The sequence below is a fragment of the Corylus avellana genome, chromosome 2 (genome assembly GCF_965113065.1).
Source record: "Corylus avellana chromosome 2, dhCorAvel1.hap1.2, whole genome shotgun sequence".
NCBI lineage: Eukaryota > Viridiplantae > Streptophyta > Magnoliopsida > Fagales > Betulaceae > Corylus > Corylus avellana.
The window spans coordinates 12,196,333-12,205,478 of NC_142491.1; the positions used below are offsets into that span (position 1 = coordinate 12,196,333).

The following is a 9,146-nucleotide window of genomic DNA, read 5'->3' on the forward strand; positions in this document are numbered from 1 at the left end:
CCCCAAAGTTTCAGCAAAGATGGCACATTTTCTAGTAGGTTTCCTTGCTATATATCTCCTCAGTTCCGAATCATAGCTGCAAGTATAAATGCTTTTAAGATTTGGAATTTGTTACTTTGAAAGATAGTAGAGAACCATAGGAGAGAGACAGAGACAGAGGTAAACAAATAGAAAACCTGCAAATGCTGCAATCAGCATTCAGCCCATTATATTAGCTTGATTGGTCTTCTTTTGTAAATATATCTCTATATATATTTTCCTGTGAAAGCAATACACTATATGTAAGGTGGGAGGAAAAATCAAAGAAAGATCTAGATTCAAATTAAAGCAACCAAAGTCCCAACTAAAAAAATATATAAATTTCGTATGTATGACATTTCATACAACTATTAATGGGTTTATTGCTCATACACCTCACAGAAAATCACAGTAAGACCACTTAAGACAAAACTATTAAACAAACACTCTTGAGTTCTAAGCGGAAAAGGTTTAAAAAAAACAGAAAATAAGTAAATTAATGGAACTAACTTAAGTAATAACTTGTCACAAACAGAAATGTTCTGCTTAAGAGGAAAGCAGGCCAAAAAGTAAACAATTAATTTTGCTCTTTATTTCTAGAGAAAATGTTTGTTATCAAACAAATGGTTCTAAAAAAACAAATTAAGAGCTCTGTATAAAGGCTTTTGGAGCATATGGAAAAGCCAATGGAAAATGTCCAATGATGTTCAATGTCATCAAAATAACTTTGGCCTATGCAATGGCTTAGCTCATTAGTAATCTCCTAGGCAATTGCAAGGACAACTTTATACTTGCAATATCATCATTCGATGCACTTATGTAAAACTTTTGAATATTAACAATCGAAGCGCCAGAAGACATATCACTCACTACTATCTTTTTAGAGGCACACTCAAGAATAACTCTTTTCTAATGAGTAACCCCATGAACATTTTGAATGGCCATCTATAATATATTATACAATGAAAAATTGGACAATAATTATCTTCCAACTAGCAGATGTAGTTTTCCAGCGTAACCCAATAAATCATAGCAGTACATCTATCAAAACAAATACTAGAAACCCAACCACATATTTACATAAAAAAATGAGATACAAGTACAAAAAATTTTAAGTACTAGTAGCAGTTAATAATAGGAAATAGAAGCTTACCAAGCAAGGCTCAAGCCCAAAGAACCCAGTAGTGTAAGTCATCCTCTTTCATTTGGCATCTACAGCATTATCAACAAGTACAAAAACCATCCCATCTTTTTTTCGGTAAAAAAAAAAAAGAAAAGCTGAAAAAGAAGACAAGAAACCAAAATTAAAGAAAACCAAACGTTTGGATACCAATTCCCGTGTAGGGGCCAATCTGTGCTTTGTCCCACTTGTCAACGTTCAATCCTCCTTGATAGTGTTAGTTCTTGTGTTGGCTTAATTCAGTTCCAAAATGCAGAGGCTACTGTTCACGAGCTCAAACACTGATATAGAATGCTCAGAATCCAATCTCCACCGTTCATAATGTAGATTCATGTGTTATGAACGTCCCTGCAAAATTTCAGCTCAATCGGACCACAAACGCCCATCGATCGGGGCTGTTGATCAAGACTGGACAGCATTTCCAGAATGCTGTTTCACCCATGTCCGGACATGCCTTCCCCGGGTCCGGACCTCATTTCCAGAAACTCAAATTTTGCTCCGCAAAGCTGTGTCCGGACAGCCCATTAACATGTCCGGACACCCCGTAAGTTTTAGGCCCAAAAACATGATTTTAAGTGGGTTAGGTCTAGGGTTTTGTCGGGGATATATATACATCATTATAGAAGAGAGAAGTACGAATTTTCACCCCCAGAGAGTTCGTCGGAAGCTGTGCTAAGAGAGATCATATGTGGTGAGCGTTAAAGTGAATCTCTTAAAGTTTTAATTATTCCTTTGATAAATCTACGGTTGAGAAGTCTATCGGAAGGGTCCGGTAAAGGAGAATCACGTTGAAGAAGATTGTGAGCGCGGAGACGAGTTGTAGGCTTGTCGATCTTACAGAGCCAAGGTCTTGCAAAGGGTTGTAAGTGTTCCTAGTGTCTGTAATCTCTGGATAATCTTTTGATAGTGATTTCCTGGGTTTGGCTGCCCCGGAGAGGTTTTACTTTTAGATCGGTCTCTAAAAGGTTTCCTCTTCGTCACCAAAATCTTTGTGTGTGATTGTTCATATTTTGGTGATTGTTTGCTTTGATAAATATCCGTTAATTCCGCATAAAATTGTGATATTTTTCTGTTTAGAGTTTTTCAATTGGTATCAGAGCGGGTTCACTCTGTTTGGATTAAATTCTTGAGTGAGATCTGTTGACTCCTGTTTACTATGAATACTTCTCAAGGGGAATATGATCTTATAAACTCCTTCAACAATTTGTTGGAAAAATTCACTCTTTTGAGACATCAATACACAAATTGTTTGGGGGATTTTCAAGATCTTAAGCATGTGAATGAATCTATTGTTAATTAATTGTCTGAATCACATGTCCTAATTGATTCTTTGAAATCTGATAAAGAATCTTTGGCGAATGATTTGTCTAAATCACATATCTTGATTGATTCTTTGAAATCTGAGATTTCTGTGCTTGTTGAAAAGTCTTTATCACTTGAGAATGAATTGAATGTTTCTAAGGAACTCTCACGAAATTTCTCTAGTGATAATTTGAAAAGTTTTCTTTGTACTAAAGAATTTGTTTCTAACAAGCCTAGTATGATTGTTGATAATGTTGGTGCATCTACTTCACATGTTTCTAATGAGTCCTTGAATCATAATCCTGTGAATGTTAAAGAAACCAAGGCTAATTTTTCTAAGACTCCTTCAGTTAAACAAACTCAAGGTAAGCTTTTTCCTACATGCCATCATTGTGGGATTGTTGGTCACATTAGACCAAACTGTTGGAAATTCAAAGCTGCTCCAAAGAAAGAAAATCATGCAGCTGCTCCGACTCTCCATGGTAAGAAAGGTAAGAAAATTTATGTTAAGCATCATGCATCTTACCCTAAGCTTAGAGTCATGCATCCTCATAGAAAATTATCTTCTAAAAGGTTTGTGCCCACTTGTCATCATTGTGGAAAGGTTGGTCATATTCGACCAAAGTGTTTTGATTTGAAATCCCATAAGCATAAAAGTGAAAATTCCTATTCTAGGAAAGAAAGTGAGGGTTTGGTCATAATGATGAGAGAAGTGCTATCTAGGCTAGATAAGTTTGAGCAAAGTCATAAGTCTAGACCTAAGATTTCTCAAGTGTGGGTTAGGAAGGATGATATCATTCACCCATTGAGGGGGAGTGGTAGTGATCTCACCTAAAATTAGGTGAGTCAATAACATGCCTAGGATTGATTGTTTTGCTTATTTTATAATATCCTAGAGCATGTTGTTTTTTTTTTCATTGCATTTTTTTTGTTTTTGCTTTATTGTTTATGCACTGCATTGTTTTTGTTGTTACACTTTCTGTATGAAGAGTATATACATGATTGTTTTGAGATTCATGTTTTGAGGCATATTCATAAAGGATTTTTCAAGAAATTCATATATCATGATCTTTGAAAAGTTTATAGATGAGATGTTGTGTGCGGACCACCAAGATTTTTGTCTCCTTGCTAATCAAATGTTTAGGAATGTGTAATGTCTTGTGAAGACCTAGAAGTAGTTATTAAACCAAATCATTATTTTGTAGTGGGACCTATAAGATGTGATGAAAGTTTAATGCTAAAGGACATTCATGTCTTGCCAAATGTAATCTCAATTCAAGCATGTTGCTTTGTTTTGCATTGCATTTTTATTTGTTTTGCATTTGTTTTTCTTTTGTGAAAAATTTCAAAAAGACAAAAATATTTTACTTTGGTTGTTTTTTTTCTTTTCTTTATTTTGTCTTATGCACCTAGATAGTTCATTAATTTCTCATGTTGCTTTTTATGAATTTAATTCCTTACGTCTTGGAATGTTCTTAATATGCATGAGATGAAAATTTGTGTCAATAGACTTGTTTTTGTGGTTACCTAAAGCCTGAGCTTATGTGGTACTTTTTGCCTATGCTTTATCTCTTGTGCACAGTTAAGCTTAAATTGAAGTTTTGTTTCACTTTATTTGTGAGGTCTGTTAGGTAGCCATATGAGGTTTTTGACTAGTCATATTTTTCAAATTGACCATATGCTAGTTGAACCTAGGGCTTAAAAATTCCTGCTTTCTCTGTTGTGATAAGCTCCAAAAGTTTAAGGACACTTTCTCAAAGAGAAAAATAAACAAAATAGTGAAACAAATAAAATCAAAATATCATATTCCAAAAGGAATTTATTTCACTGTGTCAAACTTGTGCAAAATATTTTACAAAGAGAATTGTATAGGATGAGAGTGGCTAGACCCTAGTATGATAAGGTTTCACTTTTGATTTGATATACTTGTCAAAACCTCATGGTGGTGAAACTTTCTCCTCATTTTATAAATTGAAAATTTTTCTCTTTGGATGGCTTACCCACACACCACACAAACATAGGTTGAATGGAACATTTTCTTGGCTTGGGTTAAGCAATATGAGTTTCTAGCCATTTCTAGTCTCATGTATATTTTGCATATTTGGAGCATGTTTGGATATTCATTGTACAATACATGAGTCATTGATGTGTTATCATGTGTGTTCTTTTAACTTTTAAGGGGGAGAAACATGTTTTGCATTTCCAGTTTCCTGTTGTTAATTGAGTCATACATTGAGGGGGAGTTTTGCTGATGTTTCTTTATAATCACGCATGCTACGTCATTTTTTTATCATGAGTTTTATTTATGTCTTCTTGTTCCACATATGCCTTGATGTATTTTGTGAAGTGTTTCAGGAAATATGAAGACCTTTTGTCATTCTGTGACAAAAAGGGGGAGTAAATATGGGGAGATGATGGGATTGGCTCGACATTTTGGTTTTGTCACTGAATTGCCAAAGGGGGAGTTTGTTAGTTCTTGTGTTGGCTTAATTCAGTTCCAAAATGCAGAGGCTACTGTTCACGAGCTCAAACACTGATATAGAATGCTCAGAATCCAATCTCCACCGTTCATAATGTAGATTCATGTGTTATGAACGTCCCTGCAAAATTTCAGCTCAATTGGACCACAAACGCCCATCGATCGGGGCTGTTGATCAAGACTGGACAGCATTTCCAGAATGCTGTTTCACCCATGTCCGGACATGCCTTCCCCGGGTCCGGACCTCATTTCCAGAAACTCAAATTTTGCTCCGCAAAGCTGTGTCCGGACAGCCCATTAACATGTCCGGACACCCCGTAAGTTTTAGGCCCAAAAACATGATTTTAAGTGGGTTAGGTCTAGGGTTTTGTCGGGGATATATATACATCATTATAGAAGAGAGAAGTACGAATTTTCACCCCCAAAGAGTTCGTCGGAGGCTGTGCTAAGAGAGATCATATGTGGTGAGCGTTAAAGTGAATCTCTTAGAGTTTTAATTATTCCTTTGATAAATCTACGGTTGAGAAGTCTATCGGAAGGGTCCGGTAAAGGAGAATCACGTTGAAGAAGATTGTGAGCGCGGAGACGAGTTGTAGGCTTGTCGATCTTACAGAGCCAAGGTCTTGCAAAGGGTTGTAAGTGTTCCTAGTGTCTGTAATCTCTGGATAATCTTTTGATAGTGATTTCCTGGGTTTGGCTGCCCCGGAGAGGTTTTACTTTTAGATCGGTCTCTAAAAGGTTTCCTCTTCGTCACCAAAATCTTTGTGTGTGATTGTTCATATTTTGGTGATTGTTTGCTTTGATAAATATCCGTTAATTCCGCATAAAATTGTGATATTTATCTGTTTAGAGTTTTTCAGATAGTGCAACTCACACAACGTCGTGTAGGGGTGGGCAAAGATCTGATGAGAGCGGTTGTTTGAGATGACAGTAGTGTGGAATTGGAGGAGAGTGATGAACAAAGGTTCTCTGTTGCAAATTGATTAAGTGGGGTTGAGGGAAAGAGCAAGAATAGAGACTAACTATTTCTCATGATATGTGAAGAATCAAGAATGCAGTGCGCTACATTTTTGAAAGTTACTCTTCTACGTCTCCGACATTTTTAGTTTCTAGGAAATTTATGTTTGAAGACGTATCTGGTACCAATTTTCTTGACATAAAGGGTCTTAGTTGGACACTTATTTATTTATTATTTATTATTATTTTTAATTCAAATAAGGGGAAGCCGGAAGCGGGTTATGCATCATACAACAATAAAAGTGTGGGCAACCCAACAACAAAGTTCAAATAAAAAATATAGTACAGTGAAAATAACAGTAATAGACTAGCAATGGTGTTATTCATGGTCCCAGAAGGATCATAAATAAGTCTGGTATTTTTAAGCGCTGCACAAGGCGGTAATTAATGACAAAATGGCTAAATAAAGAGTCGCAACCGGTGAAGGCAACAACCACAATTAAGAGGTTGTTGCAAGAAAGGTACTGCAGTAAACCAGATGGACTCCTTAAATGGTGTCTTTTGAATCTTGATTTTGTGCATATACAATGCCTTCCAAATGCATATATTGTTTATGGAAGTCATTTTGTGAGGTAATTTTCCTTGCGATAAGAAGGGATAATTATATTTACCTCTATGTGGTAAAATGATAATTAATACAAAACTACTTCAGTTAGTCGGTAACTGCTTTTTAAATAGAATTTAAAAAAAAAATAAAATCCAATACGATAATTTGATAATACTCTACTATATATAACGTCATTTTTAGAATTATATATATAATACTTTTAAAAACTTTTACCCGTAAATTTTTAAAAACTTTATAAAACGTCACATTGAGTTCTATTGATGCCATAGTGAGGCGGGTGTTAAGCTATGGCTCGATCAATCTACTACAAAAAAATAGAGGTTTAGTAATGTTTTTTTATGATGGTTTAGGGCTAAAAACCGTCGCTATAAAACTAGTGGCGGTTTTGTAGTGACGATTCCAAAGAGTAGCTAAACAAGGGTAGGGAAATGGGAAAAAGTTGTCGGTTTAGGCAAAACTGACACTAATTAGTGATGGTTTGTCCAAACCGACACCTTTTGAAAGGTGTCGGTTTGTCTTTGTAGTGACGGTTCCAAAGAGTAGTTAAACATGGGTAGGAAAATGGGAAAAGGTGTCGGTTTAGGCAAAACCGACACTAATTTATTAGATTCCAAAAAATATATATATATATATACCCACATATATTTTCCACTTATTTATTGATTTCATTTTTCATTTTTTACATTTTATTTTTATTTTCATTTGAATGTCGATCAGATCCAAATCTCCTCCTTCTTCTTCTTCTCCCTCTCTTTTCTCGATCTCTCTTTGTTGACGTCGGCATCGATCTCTCTGTATGTTGGACTTCTTCTTCTTCTTCTCCCTCTCTTTTCTCGACCTCTCTCTGTTTACGCCGGCATCGATCTCTCTGTTGGGCTTCTTCTTCGTGTGATTTTGGCTCTTGCGGCTTGCAATCCAAATATGGCACACACAAAATCAACCATGGATTCCAAGAAAGTAGCACAAAACTTCATTTCTCGAACGGGCTTAGATTCACAAACATCCAGTATCCTCTTAATTGTCTTGGCTTGGGAAAAATGTTGAGGAACCACCAAATGAACAATCGCCTACAGAAAAATGAAGGAAAAAAAAAGGTGATCAGTAGATCCAGTCAGAAAAATAAAAGAAGATGAAAAAAAGAAAAAAGAAAAAAAGGAAGAAACGTGAAAAAAAGGTGATCAGTAGATCCAGTCAGAAAAATAACAGAAGATGAAAAAAAGAAAAAAGAAAAAAGAAAAATTAGTGTCAGTTACTGTTCAACTGACACCATTTTTAATTTGATGTCGGTTGAACAGAAACCAACACCTTATAGTGTCGGTTTCTTCCAAATCGTCAATAAAACTAGTTTTTTTTTTTTTTTTGATAGTGGTCATGAGAGTGCGTTTGCGGAAACTCCTCTTAAGCGGCACCCCGCGAGTTGGTGTTATTATGGTCAAGCCCTGGTAAGATAGCTACAATTGGCCTCTCACTCCAACCGTCTAAAAAAAAGTTTTAATGATTTTATCTCCCAGGCTAGTGGTTCTTTGTAAAAAAACTACTTGAATCATTAAAAGGAGAATCTATTTTGATCGGTCAAATCATTAAAAGTAATAAAACAAAATACTTTTTTATAGACTCAAGCAAATTAGCGAGTTTTATTTTGTGAGTAAACAATACTCACCAAAATCATTAAAAATCACAAAAAAAAAAAAAAAAAAAAAACTTGTCAATAGACTCAGCAAAGTTTTGCTTGGAATATATATATAAACTTGCTACAATTTTCCATAGTCGTTATGCTTGCAATTGAAGTTTGTATATGGGCTTTGCATGTTGAGAAGGGCATTTTAATTCACGGGATTCATTTTAATTCATGGCCAATCGACGTCAAGCTTTCAAAAGCGCATGCGCCAAGTTGTCTTTCCTAGTATTGGAATACAGACTCCAATTGCACCTGCAATGACTATGGAAGCAGCCACAATAGCGAGTTTATATATAATGGAGAGCTTTTTTTTTTTTTTTTTTTTTTTAATTGAATAAGGGAAAAAAGGCTACAGGGAAATATATAATGGAGACCTTGATGCAATTTTCATACTCTTTATCCTCCCAAAACTTAGGAAAGGTGTAGAAAAAAAAAACATAAGGAAAAAATTATACTTTAACCACCTAAACTATTATCACATATTTTTTTTAAGCTTTTAAACTTTAAAAAGTGACATTAGGGCGTCTTATAGTATTAATACCGTGTGTCAAATTAGGGATTTAGCTTAAGTACCGTTAAAAAAAAAAACTACAACATATGTGTTGTAGTTTCAATGATCCAGATTTAATTTCAAGTTTTCCTTCCAAGTGTTCCGTGAGAAAAAAAAAAAAAAAAGAAGAAATTAAACCTGGACTATTGAGAAAATTACAACACGTATACTATAGCTTTTTTTTTTTTTTTTTTTTTTTTTTTTTTTTTTTACAACATTTAAGCAAAATCCTCAAATTTAACACTTTTGTATTTTTCTCTCCCACATACCATTAAAGTTATTTAAAAATAACCGTTTAAAAAAGCTAAATTTATTAAAAAAACTTAAGGTTAAAAAAAGGGGTGGCCCTTTTCA

The 9,146-nt window shown here is 34.8% G+C and overlaps 1 long non-coding RNA gene across 1 annotated transcript; it reads right to left on the bottom strand.

Annotated features, from left to right (window-relative positions):
• On the bottom strand, window positions 1-1,281 carry LOC148587331 (uncharacterized). The gene is made up of 3 exons (XR_015911509.1): window positions 1,172-1,281; window positions 177-259; window positions 1-76 (listed from the first exon to the last, which is right to left on the bottom strand). It is a non-coding gene; the product is annotated as an uncharacterized LOC148587331 (long non-coding RNA).
• Window positions 1,282-9,146: the final 7,865 nt, after the last annotated feature.